The sequence below is a fragment of the Tiliqua scincoides genome, chromosome 3 (assembly GCF_035046505.1).
Source record: "Tiliqua scincoides isolate rTilSci1 chromosome 3, rTilSci1.hap2, whole genome shotgun sequence".
Lineage (NCBI taxonomy): Eukaryota > Metazoa > Chordata > Lepidosauria > Squamata > Scincidae > Tiliqua > Tiliqua scincoides.
Genome location: NC_089823.1, coordinates 115,404,690 through 115,426,527, shown reverse-complemented (window position 1 = coordinate 115,426,527; position 21,838 = coordinate 115,404,690).

Sequence of the window (21,838 nt, the reverse complement as noted above, 5' to 3'; positions counted from 1 at the left end):
CATAGAGGACCAAATAATATCCCAAGAATAGACCAACACAGAGTGTCTCTGAAGATGGCTCTGGTAATGAAAGTCATTCTTTTGCAAATGACTCTCCTTCTGAAGATTGGCCTGAAGATGCTGGAAACAAAATGATGCATGTGGAAATGGAATTAATCAATATGAAGATGAAGAACAACGGTCTATCACTGAAGAGCTGTTTGATAATAATGGAACTAAGCAAACAGCCAGCAGAGGAACAAATGAAAGCAGATAAAATGTCAATGATAATAACTAATCTAGAAATAAATAAATATAAACACACACACACAAGAGATAGTGAAGGAAAGAAGGATTACAGTAGTAAACAATACTCTTTTCCAAAACGGTAGCCATATTGCTTTGCTATAGCAAAAGTAACCAATCCCTGAAAGTGAGTGGTTCCCAAAGTTTTTCAACTGGCAGCTCCCTTGATCTACTGGGCCATTGGCCAAGTTTTCCCATTAGGACTACAATCCCATACATTATATAGATCAGTGGATTTTTGTGAGGATTCCATGACTCCCCAGCTGGATTCCATAGCACCCCTGGGAGCCATAGCTCTTAATTTGGGAACCACTGCTGTGAGTCTTAAAAATAAACAAAACATAGCATAAACGTCCAAGGGCTAGAGCTCACTTCATCAGATACATGACCTAATAACTCAAGCAGTATGCAAGTGATAGCAATCATGTGAAGCATGTGAAGATTAAATTACCCTGGAATGGGAACAGGTTTGATCTCTTATTGGGAACCAAAAAAAAAAAAAAAGTCCTTCTTCCTCACGGAGAGCACAATCCTAATGGAGTGCTCCGCCAGCACAGCAACTGACTTAGAGTGTTGCAAACATGTCATAAAGCACATTTGCAACTACTCTAGAGCCAGCAGAAACAGCATGAAGGCCTGAGCTAACCCGCCAGTGCTCTATCCAGACCCCTGGCCACTGGTGGAGGTAAGAAAAGTGCCAAGTGGCACAGGGGCTTGGGGAGGGTGGTACGAAGGCAGGGAGGGAGCATTTCTAGTATGGGAAGGCAGAACAAAGGACAAATCAAGCCCAGGAGGGGACAGGATCAGTGGAGGAGGCCTCTGCTGTATCGTATCCTCCATTCCGGGCCTGACTGTCCTACATGCAGCTGCTGGGATTTGCAGAACTGAGTAGCCCCATTGGGCAGGCTGCAACGTTACTTGAGTAAGGGAGAAAATATCCCCTTACCTTGAGGAGACCTCCAACCTGCTACATCCTATACAGGATACAGAGTAGGTCATGCAGCTTGGTTGCACCAGCACAGGTTAGGATGCATCCGCCCGATGGTAATCTAGATGCCAAGGAGAAAGGGGCTCATCTAGCCTTCTAAATGCAAGCAAGAGGCTTTTTTCCACATGGAAAAGCATATGCAGCCTGATCCAATGCTGGGGTAGTGCCGGCAGCCTGCCACTGCTCCAGCAATGGCTATTGCGAATGTGCTGTAAGGCATTTAGTGGCTAGTGGGCAACAAGTGGCATCAGCCACTTGGCACTGAGCCTCCGTGCTGCTGGGACACTGAGCATGATGTGGTAAGTGTGGTAACCATGGTAAGTGCTGTGGTGGCAAGGGGGCATTTGGGGCAGGGAGAGGGTGAGGAGGGAGGAAGGGGTGGGGATGGCAGCAGAGGCTTCAGTTGCAAAGAATAGTGCAAAGAATAGTCCCTTTGATGTGGCAACAGGTGCACTAAAGGACAATGACATTTTTCCTCTCATAAAATCCCTTCCATGTATCTGATAAAGAAGCCAAACTAGTTCAATGTGACTTCTCAAGGTATTTACTGCTCTGCAGCTCTCTGGTGTAAACGTGATTATTTTTATTTATTAGCACCCTGAGCCCACCCACGTGTGAGCCTCCAGCAGCAGTGGTTCAGCAGCCTTCAACAGCGAAGAGCCCCATTTACTAACTCAGTGAAAACTTGAAATCCTCCACCAGTTCTGGACATTTCTAGAACTCAGTGTTTGCTCTACTTTGTCCTAGATTTGCCTATTGGACTGCTGCTGGAGTGCTGCTAATGGAAAAATTTTACTGGAAAAGTAGGTTTTTAAAAACCTGCTACAGTAGTCTAGAATTCAGCAGAGCATCAGACACTGTACCAAACCCTGAAAAACTATTTTGGCAGAAGGAAAAGTGAGATAAGTATACCTCCCACAAGCAGTTAGCAATTTATTCTTAACTGCTGTTGATTTGAAACTAATAACTGTTTGCAATCTCTGCCCTGTATGGGCCTTCCTTGAGCTTTCTCCTCCGTACATCAGCTTCTCTACTGTCTCCTCTCAATCCTGTTCTCAGTTCTATAGGAAGTGCCATATAGCATCAGTACAGGTGACATACTTCTCTGCACAGCCACCAATATAGGTAAAATGCAAAATCTATTAGTCTTCAAGGTGTCATAACCAGCACTCTCTGTTAGGAATCGGCACTGGTGCACATACTCCTCCAATAGCTGCTTGGTTTTGTGACTAGTTGCCACCAGACGTTTGGAAATGCTGTCATCATGTCATCACTGGACTTCCAGGTTGCCAAACTCTACATTGTGGAGAGTTTGCAGGGAAGTATGTGACCACTCAGTTACCCACCTTAGAAGAAGAATGGTCACAGCATTCGTTTGCTGCAACAGATTGGTTAATTTACATGGCACAAAGATCAACTGAGTTCAAACATAGCATGAAACCATGGTTTGGTTAGTTAACAAACTGTGGTTTGTTTCAGACCAATAAACCAGGCTTTGCAACCATGGTTTGAAACTGGTTAGCAGTTTATGCTTGCTGTTATGAATGTATGAACTTACATAGTTGAGACCCCAATAGATGGGAAACAAAGCAAACAAGCAGCTAAATCGTGGTTTGCCTGTGCTGTATCTTAAAAGTTCAAACTATGGTGAGGGTTATTAACTATAGTAAGTACAAACTATGGTTTCATATAATGTTTGAACTCAGGCAATGCGTCAACGCAGAGTCACTCTGAATTAAACTAAAGTATTTCAATGTGTGCATTTTTGCATCAGTGCAAATGCATATAGACATATGGTCTTGGTGGAAAGGAAGGTTTCTGCAGTTTTAACAGTTGTATGAAAAAGAGGAAATTTCTCATTACAGGCTAAATTTGCTGAAATTTCATCCTCTAAACAACTTCAGGAGCCCCCTGCCTTACCCATCTTTGCCTCTGGTCATCCTAATCACACTTTTTTTTAAGGCACAAACATGGTGCTGGAAAGCAGATGTTATCGCAGTTATTATCGTGCATTTGTCATGGGGACTTTGAGAAGACATCTGCTATCAAGAGCAAAAGTGAATGCAGAATTTTTTTTTTCCTTATGCCATGTATGTGTAAAACCCAAAGCATAAAAGCTTCTCTCTCCTCTTTTGAAGCACTAAAATGCCTCTAGGTCTTTGCATTAGGAAACACAACATCCTTACAAGGATCAGAAGGCAATATCTCACGGGGAAAGCTGATACCTCATAATGGAGTAGCAATTGCCTTTTGAACAAGTTCAGTATAAAAACACATAGGACAAAAATATCATTTTACATCTCTTCGAAGAAGGACAAAGTCAGGAACAGAGGATCAGTGTTTTATCTCAAAATGGTTTAAATTGTAGTCTAGCCATCTCTGAGCACTAAACTAACTTGCCAAGGAAGTATGTCCCTCACTTGGAAGAAAAAGGGGAGGAGCCCGAATGTCCTGAAACAGGGCTGGGCATGATCCCATAACCAGCAAATTCATCAAACAGAAGTGAGGGAAGGGGCTAAATTCAGCCTATAGCTTCCTCTCTTGAATATCATATTTTCTGGCTTGGGTTATTCACATACAGTCCTGGTGGCAGGATGAAGCCTCAAATGGCACAGAAATATGTGGGCAGAAATGGCCCACATATTTCCTCATCCAGCTAGGAATGTCTGCTTCCAGACACTACCTAACAGAATCAAGGTGGAATATTCTAGCTCAGTAGTTCCCAAACTGTGGGTTGGGACCCATTGGTGGGTCATGACTGATTTTTGGTGGCTCACCCAGCAGTGGACCTCCCCAGCCCCATGCCTGGGGCAAAGATCCATGATGGCACCCTGCGCTGACTATCGCCGCCCCCCGCGCAAAAATCTGCCCCCTCTACTCATCTGAGGCTCATGGACCCTCGTGCGTTGGGGAAACCTCACTGAGGTTCTCCCGACGCTATAAACTGTGCTTCCAGGAAACTGGAAGCACAGTTTCCACCCCCTTTGGGAGCCTCCAAGAGGCTTCCGTGGGGCTCTAGCACCACACACCTGGGGCTTTTGCCCCATCGGACCTTATGGTAGGTCCACAACTGGGGTCGCCAAAGGGTGATGGAAAGATCAGATAATTAATTGCCACAAGCCCTGAGGCTTTTGAAAAATCCGATACTGCAGCTGCTAATTACCCTGCAAAGAGCTCAGTTCCTGCAGTTAACATGATAGCTGCTAACTGCCCTGTATGGAGCTGAACCCCAGCAGTTTTCAAACATGTGTCAATATAGGGAGATAGTTTGAGTTGCTGGTTATTATTACTTATCAATCAATCAATCAGTAAAATATTATTTCTTTCTAGATCTCCTTTTTAAAAGTCTGGTAAACCTCCCGATTGAGTATTGTTTTGAAAAGTGGGTCCTGGTGCCCAAAAGTTTGGGAACCACTTTTCAAGCTTAAAAAATGAAGTTCTTTTCAGGTTGAAGCAAGCACACCATTCTACCACTAGTTATGCAAGTGCACAGCTGAACTAAAACCACTGCCTAAATGTGGGCTGGAGGGGGTAGATCTCAGCAGCAAGGCACATGCTGGATCTTATCCCCCATTTTCAGTCCACTGCATCTTTTTTTCTTCTTGGTCTTATATCAGGTGCATAGCTGGTGTAGGTTCAAAGAGACCCCCAGGCCATAGGGACCCTACGCAGAGGTAAGGGGAAAATATTTTACTTACCTCAAACAGGTCTCATGATTGCCCCCCCCCCACCATATCATGCAGCATGCACCTCCATGTCATGGCTGCATGATTCCGCATGGCAGGGGATAGGATGGGCAATTATTCACCTTATACAGCTGTTATTAGGACAACATCAATAGTGAAGCATATTGCACAGTAAAAATAAATTGTATAAATGTAAAGTATTACTAGTATCTATCAATGACTGATACATGCAGTGGTAGTTTGTATTTATCAGTTGACAGATTGGTCAGTTGACGGATTTTCCAGGGTGATAGCTACGTTGGTCTGCAGCAGCAGAAACAATTAATAGTGCAAGCCTAACTTGTGCTGTAATAGAGAGGCCGGTATGCCTCCTTGTGCCAACCCGGCTGACTCTTAGGGAGGCACAGATGTGCTTTACAGCACATTTGCGACCGTTCCGGGCTGGTGCAAGGGACTTGCGCCACCCCATCGCAGTGTTAGGAGTGCGCTCTAAGAGTTCTGTGGCTGCTTGTAGTCTAACAGATTTATTTCAACATAAACTTTTGTGGAGCACAGCCCAATTCATCAGACACCTGGAGTGAAATTCTCACTGGTCTTGTAACAGGTGGGTTTCATATTTAAAGCATTCTGAATTCAAAACAATCAAGAATGGTAGTAGCTCTAAGGCTCTTCCATTATAAATGTTGAGGTAATTTCATCAAAAATGTGGATGTGAATTTTGCATTGGAAATATCTCATTCAAAATTTGAAGTGTAAATTAAGAAATTTGGTGCGTGTAGACTATTTGCCAATATACACTCCTGCTGTGATGTATAAATATTCTTAAATCTGTAGGCTTAACGCAATCAAGATTCAGCATGATTCCCTTTTTGTTTGCAGCAGTTATGTCATGTGAAGATATCACAGATCCTAACAAGAACTGTGAATGATTTGGTTTCACTGAGGTAGGTTCAGAATAAATCATAGCCAGGGAAAGAAAACTGTTGACTTCAAATGCAGGTCCAAATTCTGGGTCAGCTGTGAACCGCAATAAGCGACTTGCAGCATGTTAGTCTCTTGTTTCATCCCAAGTTCCCTACTGTGTTGATATGAGGCTGAAATGTTGCTCGAGCTGCATATGCATGCTATATATGCGAAACTGGACCCAGGGCAGAGCTATTCAAACAAAGCAGACACTTCTCTATGGTTTCCACTAAGTTCTGTGGGATAGAGTAAGAGGCAACAATATGTCCCCAAATGTAACTTATTCATTAGGTCAGCAGTTTTCAAGCTCTCAGGGAGAGTCTGAACTGCAGTAAGTCTTGGTGAGGGCAGGGGGAAGGGAGGTAAGGGGGGCTGCAGGGACTGGGATGCACACCCCAATCCCTGCAGGAGCCTTCCTGGGATACAAGGAGCCCTGCAGGAGCGGCTGCAGGGCTCCCCAGCCTGCAGAAAGTGAAAGTGGAGTGATCGCATTCCATTTCCACAAAACTGGAAGTGGAGCGCGATTGCTCCACTTTCACTTCTGACAAGCTGGGGAGCCCTGCAGAAACTCGTGCAGGGCTCCCCACACCCTGGGACGGCTGCTGCAGGGATTAGTGAGTGCATTCCAGTCCCTGCAGCCCTGTTAGCGATGCAATCCTGGGGATCGTGTTGCTGCCTCTTCCCTGCCTCCTTGCCGCCCCCACCCCTTAAGGGGGCAGAGGCTAGGCACACCAGTTTGAAAACCACTGCATTAGGTGAATGACTGCCATTCAGTTCTATGGAACAATCAAAGTTCCGAGGACACAGTAGAGGCAAAACTTGTCACTTGGTCATACAGCTGGACTGCTTGGCCTCCATTATCCCACTAAAGAGTCAGTGGGAAGGGGTGGGCTCAGAGTGCTAATAAATAAAAATAATCACCTTTACACCAAAGACCTGCAGAGCGGCAAATGCCTTGAGAAGTCACATTGAACTAGTTTGGCTTCTTTCATCAGATACATGGAAGGAACTCTATGAGAGGAAAAATGTAATTGTCTTTTAGTGCACCTGTTGCCACATCAAAGGGACTATTCTTTGCAACTAAAGTCCATTCAGGATGACATCAGAAACAGCTGGGGAGTTTTAAAGCGAGGTACCACTTTGCAAGACATTCATGTAGGAGCTTCAAGAAGCAGAGCTGGGGGGTGGCAGTGCAGTTAAGTACGGCACACTCTGCAACACGTCATGCAAGCGACCCCTCCCCCTCAGCATCGGAGCCATTCAGGGCAGTGATGGTACGTTGCCGTCACTGCACCGAATGGCTCCAACGCTGAGCTCTAGCTTTGCTCATGGGAGCTACGCTAAATCCTCTGCTCACATTGATGGAAAGGTGATAGCTTGTCAACTAAGTGCTAACTACCGTATTTTTCGCTCCATAAGATGCACCTGACCATAAGATACACCTAGTTTTTAGAGGAGGAAAACTTACTTTTAAAGTAAGCCTGCCCTCCCCCTGTGGCGCCTGCGCAAATGAGGACCTTGCCCCCGGTGCAGACCTTGCCCCCTTTGTTCTCTGCCTGCCCTCCCCCTGTGGCACCTGTGCAAATGAGGACCTTGTCCCCAGTGCGGACCTTGCCCCCAGTATTCGCTCCATAAGACGCACACACTTTCCCCCCCACTTTTTTGGGAGGGAAAAGTGCGTCTTATGGAGCAAAAAATACGGTATATTTTAAAAGACATGCCAAACCATGCATCAAAAATAAAATATCAGTATCAGTTGTAAAATACACATTTAAAGGAATATAAAATAAGAAAATGCTCCAAAATAACAACACCCTCCCAGACTTGGTTGCAACTTGCCTCTCCAGTCTAGCTTTTGTCTCTGTTAAGCAATATTCTCTGTGCATCTTGTGTGTCCAATTTCATGTCAATTTTCTTTGCTGTTAAATTTCAGTTTTTATCATCCTTTGCTTTTGCTGTTGGTGGCTGACTTCGGAGATGCAGCCCACATGGGGTTGACTTTAAAAACAATTTGGAAATGTCAACTGGTGCAAAATGTTACTGCATAGTTGCTTGTAAGGAGTGAGGTGTCAAGATCACATGACACAAACTTTATACCAATTACCTTGGTTATGAGATTTTTCCTGGACCCAATTTAAGGTCTTCATATTCATCTTTAGCTGTAGGTAGCCTGGAATTTAGTTACCTTAAGGATGGAATTCACCAGTATGAACATTTCTGGATCCCGTAATAGGTCACTCAAGCCTTACAAATACATTTATTAAATGCTTTCTGAGCATGCAAAGCAGTTCACATGTATTATAATGATGTTGTCCTATAATAACCCTGTAAGAAGGGGTGTGTTTTTTATTAAAATGCATAAAAACACAAAACACCACCTTTTGGGGGGTTAAAATAATCAGAATAAAAACACAAAACACTGCATTTTGGTGTTGAAGATATTTTCCAGATATTAAAATAGAAATAATACTGTGGCTGCATCTGCTGACGCTGTATAACCTACCCTAGTACATTTTAAAAGCAATTATAATTTATAATAATAAATTATTAAAATGTGTCCTTGGAATAAATACACATACCACAATCTGCTATTTTAAACAAGAAATTTTGGGGAAAAAATATCACAAAAAACACATCCCCTACCTGTAAGGTAAGCATTATAATCCACCATATTGCAACTGAGGCTGAGCAAGAATGTTGGGCAGCCCAATCCTGAGCTGCCCAGGGCATGTGGCTGCAGCGGCGCCGAGAACGGCTGCCACCGTATCCTGTGTGCCTCAGCGTGCCGTGGGCGGCGCCTCGGGACTTTTGTCCCCTTCCCTGGCTAAGGAAAGCAGCCCCACAATGGGGCTACTCACTTTAGGTAAAGGTGTTCGTATAGGGTGCCGAGCCCCACACGAACGCCTTGGATCTGGTGGAGCAGAGCTCCATAGGACCCGCCCCCTCCCTCCCGCCTGCCCTTTCTCTGCCTCCTGCCTCCCTGTCATGCCTCCTCCCTGCCCCCCTCCCTGCCACCCGCTTACTGTGCCGCAGCTCGGCGGTCCAAGAGACCACCGAGCAGTGGAAGATAGGCGCCCGCCCGGCGCTAGCCCAGCATCGGCCAGCGTTGGGCTAGCACAGGTGCTGGCCCAGCGGTAAGCCTCGCAGACATGCCTTTCAGCACGTTTGCAACAGTGCACTCTGACGGAAAGCCACATTGTCAAGCTCAGGATTGGGCTCTAAGCCCACCTGGTGAGAATTCATGTCAGAGGCTGATTTGAACAGCTCCTAACCTTAACACTGCACCAGCTCTGCCTCAGGCCTGGCTCTGATATATATTTTTTTTATCTGTACCAGGGCAGACCCTTTTTGGTGGTGGCACCTCATCTTTGGAACTCTTTTCCCAGGGATACCTGCCAGGTTTCATCATTTTCTGTTTGGAAGAAGGCAGTGAAAATCCTGCTGTTCTAGAAAGCCTTCAGCTGGTAATTTGGGATTTGCTGCCATCCTTTGTGTAAACATCCTTTATTGTTTTACACTGTGACTTTTATTGACTGTTATAAGCTGCCCTGGGGGGACCTTTTCATAAAGGAAAATGGTGTAAAAGTCTTACATAAACGTAAATTAATAAATGTATTGGTAATTCACACTGGGCCAATGAAGATTTGATTTGTATGCCAGGGACTCATGGGTGATGGCAGGGGAAACCGAACACTTTCATATTCTGTGCAGAGATAAATTGCAGATGAGAGCATTTTGTTACTTTGCGGCTGCTTTTTTAGGAAGACATTACTACTGCATCTCCCATCCTGTTCCTCTTCCTGTTCTTTCACTTACATTTCTTCTCAACCTGACCTGGGGCCAAACTACAGTCATACTATGACAGAGAGTGGAGAAGATGAAGGGTCCAGGAAAAGAGGAGGATTAATGTGGATTATAATTTGTGATCCACCAAACCAAATGCTGTCCCTTGGTCATGAATGGCAGTCCAGGGGCTCAATAAACATGACATTGACAGCCAGGATGGTGCAGTGGTTCTGGAACTAGTCTTAGACCTGGAAGATCCACGTTCAAATCCCTGCCCAGCCATGAAGCTTCCTGGGTGACCTTGGACCAGTCACTGCCTCTCAGCATCACCTACCTCCCAAGACTGTTGCAAAAACAAAAAGATGAGAAGGAACTACATACACCACCCTGAGCTCATTGGGGGAAGGGTGGTACAAAATGTGAAAAATAAATAAATTGCTTCCTGCATAGAATTGCAAAATTCTGAAGGGGTAGCGTGTCAAGCACGTGGTACCTGAGGACATAATTCGTGGCTGGTGATGCATTTTGCACGTAAGTATTTATTCTGTGCTAATAAAGTTCTGGTAGTAAATAAGCATCTCGCTCATTGAGTCATAGATTGTGCAGGCCTGGGCTCTTGTGTTGTCTTCCTGCATTTAAAGGCATAGGCAAGAGGCACTTTTTCAAGTGGGTGCTCCTTTTTTTAGCAGGGGGAGAGTAACTGGCCCACCTCACCCCAGCACTGTCTGTTCTAGTGGCTGTCTGCTGGTATTCATTTGCATCTTTTTAGATGGTGAGCCCTTTTGGGACAGGGAGCCATTTAGTTATTTGATTTTTCTCTGTAAACTGCTTTGTGAACTTTTAGATGAAAAGCGGTATATAAATACTGTTGTTAATAATAATAATAATAATAATAATAATAATAATAATAATAATAATAATAATAATAATAGGAATAGGAAGGTAAATAGGAAGGGTGAACTTATTCTGATGATTGAACCAAGGGGAGATGAATTGTAAAGTCAAGTCCCCATCAGGAAGAAGCCTCAATAAAATAACTTCTACATTCACCTTCTGTAACAGTTATGGTTCTCAGGAGGATTTGTTTTATTCAACTCCATCTAATTATTCATGTACATTAAATGCCATCTCTGTCAAAAATATCTATAAAACATATTTATTCCGCCATTCATCGACATATAGTATAGAAATAAAGGTGGGAGGTGAAATGTTGAAATATCACATGTAACTCCCCCATCAAGATAACTGAACCAAAAAAGGGGGGGACAGCTTCTAGTATCAAGGAGGCTTCAAGCAGATCCTCCCCAGTCACCTCTTAATAGACTCAAGGCCCAATCCTATCCAATTTTTCAGTGCTGGTGCTGGTGTGCCAATGGGGCGTGTGCTGCATCCTGTGGTGGGGAGGCAGTCACAGAGGCCTCCTCAAGGTAAGGGAAAGTTTTCCCCTTACCTTGGTGCTGCATTGTGGCTGCACTGGTGCTGGAAAGTTGGATAGGACTGGGCCCTCACACAGTAGACACGTCACAAATTCTGAGGATTAGGAGCCCAATCCTGAGCTTGCTGCACTGGCACGTTGCTGGCACAGAATGTCACAAATGTGCCATGAAGCACACCAGAGACACTCTGCACCAGGTCAGCACTGGCGCCACCCCAGCGCCAGTTGGTGCTGAGCCCAGAGCCAGCCACATGCTGCCCAGGCAAAGGGAAAGCTTCAGACCATGGTGAAGTTTGTCAGGGGAGGGAGGCATTCCGAGGAAGGGGGAGGGCGGGAGGGAGTAACCCGGGCAGGAGGCAGTGCGGGACCAGGGCGACTCCGCAAAATAGCCAGTACAGACTTGAGAAGCCCCATTGTGAGGCTTCAGGCTTTCCCTGAGAGAAAGGAATTAAAGTCCCCTTCCCCAAAGAGACCTCCACCTACTTCCCAGTGCTTGCTGCATGCATTGGTAGCCATTCTGGCACCACTGCTCCAGCGGGCACCAGAAAGCTTAGGATTGGGCTGTAGATCCAGTTGATAACATGCTCTTACCATGACATATCAAAGTCTGAATATTGAACAAAAGTCTATTTTGTTTCTATACCTACTCTTACTGCTCTTTTCTGGAAAAAAACTGAGCATCTTCCATTCATGCTAATTACATACAGGTTATGCTTTTATGCTTGCTTTGCTTTTATTTTTATGTTACCTAAATGACCTAAGTGTGCACTGCTTTGAAAGTATTTTCTGAAAAAGAGCAAAGAAATTGTGAAAGTAAATAAATAATCCCATTGTCACCTTCTTTTTAACACGAACACACATATGATATATTGCCCGCGAACACTCCAATAAACATGAGTCAAGTTGCTTGGAATATAAATTGGGCCACTTTTATGGAATGTCAATTACATACTTGAAAGTTGAAACCTGGTAGGAGAGGGAAGGACTGAGGGGCGACGTGGCAGCAGGAGGGGGTGGATCCAATGGCAATTGTGCATACCAGATCCTTGCCCCTATTTTTCAAACCTCTGAAGCTTCCTGATCTCCTGCTGGATAAGAACATAAGAATAGCCCTGCTGGATCCATCTAGTTCAGCTTCCTATATCTCACAGCGACCCACCAGATGCCTCAGGGAGCACACAAGACTACAAGATGCTTGCATCTGGCTGCCAATCCCCTGCATCTGGCATTCTATTTACCATCGCACCCCCAAGACACTAAACTGCTCTTGAGTTTAACTTGGGCCACTTTATTAAACACAAGTGACCATGAAAACTACTGAACACACCTTCCCTCCCTCACCAGTCTGGGGTAGGTGAAAAAACCGCCACCCATGGCCAATTCAGAGGACAAAAAATCTTCCTACCCAGCCCTCATGATGAGCGACTAGCTAATCTCAGACTGTACGTATTCATCATAGCTTGTAACCTGTAACTTGTTCATGGCTAGTAACTAGTAATGTTTTTTATGCCTAAAAGGCATTATGAGGCCTTTTAAAGTCACTGAAGGCTCCCTGGCCCTCATAATGCCTTTTAAAGGCATAAAAACATCACTTTTGGTTTCTGCCAGAAGTGACTTTTTTCTCTTTTTACAGTCAATTCTGAGCCCAGCAGAGGCCACAGGCAGACACGCTGGGCTCAGAAATCCCTCCTGGGGCAAGGGGAGCAGAGTTCCCCTCGCCTCCACAGAGTGTGGAGAGGTGTCCGCCTGTATCCACGGATTCACATATCCACAAGGGGTTCTGGAACTTAACAAGAGTTAAGTTCCTACGGCATATTTCTGGCTGCAAAACTTCACCAAACTTCTAAATAAAGACCCAAAACACTTCTAATATTAAACATTGAAATAAATGTGAACTCTCAGGGCCAGAGAAAATTCACGCAGACTTGGAGAGAATGTGTAAACTCCAAACAGACAATGGCCCAGACTGGGAACTGATTTTTTTTATCAACTTGATAAAGAAACTACTTAAAGCAAAACAACTTTCAGTGAGGACTTGCAGTACTGTAGTAGGATACATGATCGCTGCTGTTCTGATGAAGTCCTTGCTGTAGCGTTGGTAGAGTAAAATCAGAGTAGGCGCTCCTTTGACCATCCCACTGATCCCATCTCATACAGTAAAGGATATGGTGCACCATGATAGCTGCATCTCCTCTGGTTTTGTGAATCAAGGGTATTAACTATAATTGCATTAACCATTTTCAAACTTACCAATTTAAAATGCACCAATTAGGATCTAGTCTTTCCTAGTGGATATAAAATGTAGAATTTCAGCCAACGTTTACAAAACCGAATGGCATACATGAATACTTCTTCAAATGTTCACAGACTTTTTAAAATTATGTTTTCCTTTTGACCGTTCTTCAATTTTATATTTGAATATGGTGTTTTGATATATTCTAGAAATCAAAGCAGTTTATCTTTTCATTTTATTTTTTCTTCTAAGTGTCATTTACTTTTATTGTTTATGTTTTAAAAACTAAATTAAAAAAACTATTTAAAGCAAAAGTTCAGAATTTTAAAATACCTCCTTTTAAAAAATGCTGTGTTGAATTCCCAGGTGCAAGCATGTGATTTTGGTGAATATGGGAGGCAGACATAAACCAGCCTTGCTACTCAGACTAGCTACAGGTTTAACTGGGACGAGACTAGCTTCTCTCCATAATTACCGTTTCAAATGGGAAGGGTACTGTCATGCTCTGAATGCACATTTGAAAGAGAAAAGAAATAAACATGATCAAAGAACATTCAAGAATTAGGAGCATGCCATTTTAATCTCTAAAAATTGCACTACATATCAAAGGCAAAACATTAAAATGGATAATATAGGTGTTTGATACATAAAGTTTGAACACCATCTAGAGGGCTGTGATGACATGGTGTAAAATTCAGACAAAATCTAGAAATCTGAATTTGAGTCATTTGTTTATATAACATTAAACAGTAGAGTTTAGGGGCTATCTAGATATATTATTATTGTTAATAATACTTATATTTTCCGAGTGTACATTATTTTCTTGAAAACAAGTACATTATCTTGAAATATTTACAACCATGTAACGCAAGTATTATCTCCATATTAGACTTGAGGAACTGAAGCGAAGAATTACAGCCACTTTGTTTACAGCCACCTAATGGTGGCTTCATGCTGGAGGTGATACTGAAATCATGGAAGGCTCACTGTCTTCATCACTCCATTACAACACTTCTTGATCCCAATCCCCAATTTTGACTCCAACCCAATTCATGTGCGTCATGAAGGCCATAACCCTCAGTCTCATTTTAATGGGGCTTTGTCATGCTCCACTTTTGGTGGTTGGAGGCCTTTAAATCACATATGAATTTTTGAAGTGAACAGAGAGAGAGAGCAAAAGTAGTTGGCTCTTTAAGGGTTAATAGTAAAGAAAAGTCACCTCTCCTGGTGCAAAAACTCTTCAAGTTGTGCTAAGAGGACTGTTGCATTGTAGTAGTCCAAACCTTATGGCCTGACTGGCGGATCTAAAAGAAACAAAACCCTATGTTCCTATGATGTTAGAGCTGTCGAAGAAAAAAGCAGAATTTATACATAATAGTAAAGATGTAAGAAGAAATTGCCAGGATATTGTTAGTAGTGTCAAAGAAATAGTTGGTTGTGAAGATCCAATTAGTCATCTAGTAATTGTGTGGGATATCTGAAATCCAGTGTTAAAAATAGGGAATTTGTGGGAAAGGTATTAACTACAGCTGGACCATTATTTTCAACCCCCCCCCCCCCCAAAGAGCAGAGAATCAAATTGTTTCTAGAAGACTGAGGGAAGGAAAAGATGGCAGTCACATGAATGACTAAGAGCCCAATTCTATTCAACTTTCTAGCACCAGTGCAACCACAATGCAGCCCCAAGATAAGGGAGCAAATGTTCCCATACCTTGAGGAGGCCTCTGTGACTGCCTCCCCACCACAGGATGCAATGCATACCCCATTGGCATGGCTGCACAGGCACTGGAAAATTGGATAGGATTGGACCCTAAGCTTACTCATTTTAGGCACATATGGAAGGGCAGGATAGAGTCTAATACATATTGTTACTCAGAGAAAGGCAACCTTCCATTACGCTCTACAATAGGATCAAGCCAGATGAAATGTATGACAAGTGCTACCAGTTGTGTAATACTGAAACATATGATAGCATTTGTATGGCTCTGCATTTTACAAATCATTCAGCGAGTATGTTAGGGATTGTATTCAGAATAAAATGATTCAAAAGTTGATAAACAAAACCAGAAAACACGTTCCTGTTTTTATCTGGAAGTTTTTTTTTTCCCCCTGGGAAGACAAATGATATTTCTGAAATGAAATTACAACCATTTTAGCAGTTTTACATTTTACTTTTTCTTTGTAGTCTGTAGAAGGGCTCATCTGGTATTAGCTGATATTCTGTGTAGCCAAAGGCAGGAGGTTGGCAAAATGTTGGTTTAGGACTCTCCTTCTGCCATATTTTTCAGGACAAGATGCTTGCACAGTGTGCACAGAAAAATTCTACTTTGAGCATTATGTCAGGGAAAAGCTGCCATTCGAAATCTAAGCAAACAGCAGGTCACCTGCTGAGTCCAATGTAAGTCTGAAGTCTTCTGTCATTTAACAGCCACCTTCTGACTTGAAACATGAAATCAGCCGCTTACTCAGTGAATCGCAAATCTCCTGCAAGCTTTTAAATCCATCAGTCAAGCTTAAAATGCAGTGGTCTGGAGAATCTTCTTTCAGAGGCCTAACTATGCAACAATAAAGAATTTAATCGCAATTACTTGGGGTGATTCCAATGTCTTGTGATTCCAATGTCTTCAGACACCACAATCCAAGGAGCCACGTTGTTGGCTACTGCTTTGTGTCCTTGCTGTTGCAGTGGGGGCTATGTTGAGACTGGATCCTGAGGAAGAAGATAGGTGAGCAAGTGGGCAGCAGCCACTACTTCCATGCTGCTGCTATCATCCCATTTTGGGGATGGGGCTCAGAAGAGATCAAGCAAGTAGCAGACAAGGCCAGCCAAAGACCTCCTGATTACTGAGACTGCATTTCAATTACCTCCTGATTACTGAGGCTGCTGACATGCCAGCCTCTACTCCTCTCAGTTTCAAATGTTCCAGCTCAGCACTTCCATCCCCTCCACATTTCCTCTTTCTCTTCCCTCCCTCTTCTTTTCTCAATCCAGGGAGTAAAAGGAGTGGAAGTAAGTAGGGGGTCAGAAATGACACCCTCCACCAATCTGCAGCCTGCGATAACTCCTTCACTTGGCCTCATGGATGGGCTGGCCCAGGCAGAGAAAATTAACCCTCTTCTCTCTCTCTCTCTCTCTCTCTCTCTCTCTCTCTGTGTGTGTGTGTGTGTGTGTGTGTGTGTGTGAGATTGCTGGGCAAAACCACACAGCCCTCTTTGATGCCTACTGGAGTAAAGACTCATTTATAATAATCAAATATATTCTCTGTGTGTGTGCATTTATTTTTTTAAGATTTAGGTTTCCTAAATCTTCACATCTTGCCTTGAAAACATCGTAATGGTGGTGCTTAGCTCTATTTTTCATTCATTTTAAATTAAAAAGATTGAGTTCACACTAAACTAAATTCAAGAACTAAACTAAATTAGCTATAACATCACAGGAGCCGGCATTTCAATAGAAATGTGGATCAGGTAATAAATAGCTCTCTTTGATCCTTGTTTTTTAAATCTCTCAAATCGTATTTTGATTAGTTCTATTTAATATTTAACATATGGTGAGTCAATTGGCAAGGCATACCGCTGGAAAAGAAATCTGTGCTGACTAAATACATTTATAAAGCTACAAAGTTGACGTGTAATTGATTTTAGTTTCTATAAAAGGATTATGTTAACTTTCCTTAATCCATATATTAGTGTTTTGTGAAGTCCAGTGCATTCACGACAGGGAGGCTGTGTTTATTCCTTATCAATATTTTATGTGAAAATTATAAGATTATGTCTTACACTAAGTACCAATTACCGAGGGAGGAGCAGGGGCCTCCTGCTGAAGAAATAAGTGCTGGAGGGGGGGGGGGTTTTAAATAGCATCAATAGGAGTAATTCAGTGAAGGGTCATTTGATATCTGTTGTTACCCTGGGGCTATAAAGTCATGTCAAATCTGAAGCGGAGCACATTTTATTCTCTCTTCGTTTTTGCGCCAGCTGTACTGAAGACTCAGAGCCAACTGGAAGTTAGATGCAGATAGTGCAACATCACTCCATCAGTTCTTTGTAGACCAGAAACATGGCTTCTGCAAAATCAGAATCAGGGAAGTAGTTCACAGTTTGCCCAGAATGACCCTGTTTTCCTCGCTTTTTCAGGCAATTAGGTGACAAAGATCCATTTTAGGCCAATTCTGGACTGCTGCATTTTACTGCTGGGCTCTTAGTAACAATCATCAAACCTCAGAAATCTCAGATTTGGGATGCATGACAAACCCTTGCTTAGACCCTGCCCTGCCCACTATTTCCCCACTTCAAATGAATGTAAACTAAAATGTACCCATTTAGCAGTCCCTTGAAGAATAGTACAGTACTTTGTATTTTTCTAGTGTGCAAAGGGCTTCTCATGTTCAGACAGACGCGATCCTTCCAGTCTTGTAAGGTATAATTGTCGTCATCAACATCAGCAACATTTTTTTCATGCTTTTTAGGGGCTGATTAGTAGTTGGGATGAGAAAAGTTGTGTTTCAGCTCGAAAGCCATGGGTGGTATACCACTACCCATTCAATGTGCAGAGCCATGAAGTGCTGACCATACATATCGGTACTCCTGTTGAATAATCACACATGGTCTGAATTATCACGCATGGGGGGGGAGCATAATAGCACCTTTAATTCTGCCAAACAGTAGGAAATAATCATCCAAGCTGAGAAGAATACCGTGTTCATAAACTCTCCATTTGCTAAAAGTGTGGAGGCTTTCTTCAAGTAGTTGGAAAAATTGACCCTGAAATGACTGCAAAACCTCGGGCAGAAGATTACATCTTAAGTGAGTGGTCAGTTAAATGCCTGTAGAGGTAAAAAGGACAGAAAGCATATTTTGTATGCTAATATAAACCTATTTACTGGAGAAAGTGACAAAAGCATCAATCATATCAGAAGAAGCTATTAAGGATTGTTAACTCCCCTTCAGATGAGCAATGATTTCTGTTGGGATGTAAATAAATATTCATGACAGGACCGATGACAGAAAATTTCAGTAAAGTTACTTAAAGGTAAGATTTCTAGAACAAATCTTCGTTAATCTTTGGGGAAAATGTAGATTTATGGAGCTCTAGAAATCTACAGACCTGTTCTTTTCTGTTCCAAAAATCAAGGATTACATTGTACCTCAGCCACTAGCAGTAGCATAACTGAAAACCAAACAAAACCATGTGAACCAACGCCAACCATGACTTTCAACCATTCACTCCTGTGCCTACTTGCTCTTTTGAAGAGAAACACTTCGTAATAGCCAGTAAAATATTCCAGATGTCCGTACAAAGGAAGTGTGTACTGCAGTGGCGGGCTGGGGTTCTGAGGCTTCTAGAATAACCTTAAAGAGTACTTCCAGTCTGTGTTTGTTATTTGTTATAAAAAAAAAGTTTGTGTTTGTTATATTTGTTGTGTTTTTTTTTTGAAACTAATAAAAAAATTTTTTTAAAAAAAAGAGTACTTCCAGTTTTGTCTGGAAACCGGAAGTACTGTTTAAGATTATGCCAGAAGCCTCAGAAGGCTTTTTGAGCTCTTTGGAGCATCACGTGAGGTTCCGTGACCCTAGGTAAGTGTACCCAGGGGGGCAGCATAATGCATGGGGGCAGCATGTTGGACCTGTGTCCCAGGGCAGCATGGGGACCGGGTCCATTACTGGAACACTGAGATGTTAGGCAGCATACCGCAAAGTTAGAATTGGGCCATAATGCAGGTGAACGTCACTTAGAGACATTTCAACCAGCAAGGGCCCACATATGCGATAGCTGCTGCTGGTCCCTGTCCCCGCCCCCAAGCCTCTGAAGCTGATGGGGGCTGTGCTCCCCTTGCCTCTGGGGGATTTTCTGAGCCCCGAAGAGGCTGCATGCATTTGCATGCTGCCCCTGCAAGGCGCAGAATGTCCGTTTTGACCAAAAAGATGCGACTTCCACTCCCCTCAGACTTCCAGTTTTGCCCTGGAGGGCTTCCCTGGGCCTCAGAATGCCTTATTAGGCCCCCCCAAAAAAGTCACTTTGGGTTTTCATTGACTGAAATGGCCTTTCTGAGCCTCTGGAGCTTTGGAGGTTTCGTTTAACATCAAGCCTCACTTGATGACGAGGGTGCTGGTCCACAACCCTGTCATTAAGCAACGCAACGACTGTACTCATAATTAGAAAAAATTTAATTGCAATGTAACCAGTTATGGTTTTTCCTGGGCATGGTATTTACACACTGAAAGTGCATGCCCTGATGTGGCAAGGAGCCATATATTATTATGTCTTTATTTTATTTGTTATCTTTTCTTCCAACCCTTTGTTGGCTGGGAGTAAGTTCCATTGAATACAACAAAATATACTTTCAAATAGACATACATAGGGTTATCCTGCTAGGGCAGCAGACATAGTTCTGCACCACCCTTTTTACCCTTACAACTCTGAGAGGTAATTTAGGCCAGAAGAGAGAGTGACTGGCCCAGTAGGCCACATAGAAACTTATGGCTTAGCAAGGATTAGAACTCAGGTCTCCTTGTTCCTGGTCCAACACTCTGATCATTGCACCACTCTATATGAGCAGAAGCAGACTTCAGCAGTCATACCTATAGATGTCTGAAGAAGTACACATGCAAATGAAAAATTCCTCAGTTCAATCTATCAGCTGGAGTTGTATTTAAGTCTTCCTACAGAGAAACTCTAATTAGTGTTGGAAGGGAGGGGGAAAGCAGAATAAACATAAGAACATAAGAATGTAAGAACAGCCCCACTGGATCAGGCCATAGGCCCATCTAGTCCAGCTTCCTGTATCTCACAGCGGCCCACCAAATGCCCCAGGGAGCACACCAGATAATAAGACACCTGCATTCTGGTGCCCTCCCTTGCATCTGGCATTCTGACATAACCCATTTCTAAAATCAGGAGGTTGCACATACACATCATGGCTTGTACCCCATAATGGATTTTTCCTCCAGAAACTTGTCCAATCCCCAGTGAAGCACCCTCTTCCTATGATAAAATATCTCACCCAGCTAGTTGCTATCTATAAAACATACACAGGAGTGGAGGCTTGGTTTTCATAAGAAATACTTTATACACAGTTCATAGTTATATACATGCATCTTCTGAAGTGAAGAGGCCCTACTACTTTGGAACAGAACCCTAGAGCTGTTCCCTTTGTTTGGAAGTCTGAGCGAAGGGAGATGTGGTCTGCTGTTGTGGACACAGAGCACATACCCCACACATCCTTTTGCAATGGTTTGGAAGGAAGAGAATATTGTGGAGAAAGGGAGGGAAGGAAACAGTGTTAGGATCTTACCTCCTGCAATGACCATAGAGGAACAGGTAGAAGGTCTCAGATGAATGGACAGTGCACTGCCCTGCAGAGCAATGCAGACAGTGTTCTATCCAATTTACAACAATAAGCACCTATCAAGTGCATGTATATGGTCACCAAATGTGCATGTGCTTCCCCCCTCCCAAAAAAAGTGAGAGCCAAATCCTATGCGTGTCTAATCAGAAGTAAGCCCCACTATATTCAATAGGGCTCACTCACAGGAAAGTGTGAATTGGATTGCAGCCCCAGTTTCTAATCATGTATAAGAAGCACTCTGAACGCTTGAAATGTGCCTTATCTAAAGGGTAAATGCTATTATGTGAAGTATTTCCTCCTCTCCCCCCCCCCCATTCCAGGTAAGGCAGAGGCCTGGTCTATACATTCAGTGAAAGGAGGTGGTAAAATTTTGAGTTGGGTAGCATGGACAGTAAGCCTATGAGTTGCAGGTAGAGTTGCAGGCAACAGTTTCAATGATACCCCACCATGTAAAAAAAATGGAGAAAAGACCTAGGTCCTAGGCCATCTCATTCCTTGCCAGGGCTGGGCCAAGACCTCTTGGTGCCTGAAACAGTGTACAAATGATGCACCACCTTAATCTGGTGATATGCCAGCCTCTGGTCTTCCCCCTCCTTTACAGCTTTATCCCCTTTACTAATGTAGGGAATGGGGGGAGAAGCAGTGGGTGTGAGTGGACAGATGGAGGTGGGTGCACCCTGTCAATCTGCTGCCTGAGACAATCAGCTTAGCTGGCCTCATGGATGAACCAACCAAGCTCTTTGCTGCTGTGCTTGTTTTCTACCAGAAAAGAGTTTGTCATGGATAGAAGCATTCAAAAATGTGATCCTCCCTGTTGCCCTTGAACCCACAAAGGCAAGGTGAGGTTCGTTACCGGAGTGCTACATCCCAATTTAACACTCTGAGAGAAGGTATGACAGAAAACCTTCTTGCTGGTACCAAGCAAGGCAGCAAGGAGGCCGGTTGCCTCAGATCATGTGCAAGTGTAGCTAGACGCAGCTAGCTTTTTTTACTCATTTCAACTCATAGGCACAGCTAACAAAGCTAAGGGGACAAGGGTCCAGTGACTTTCCACTTTCACTGCCCAGTGCCCCACCCACTGGCCTACCCTCCACCCTTTGCCATAGGGAGCTG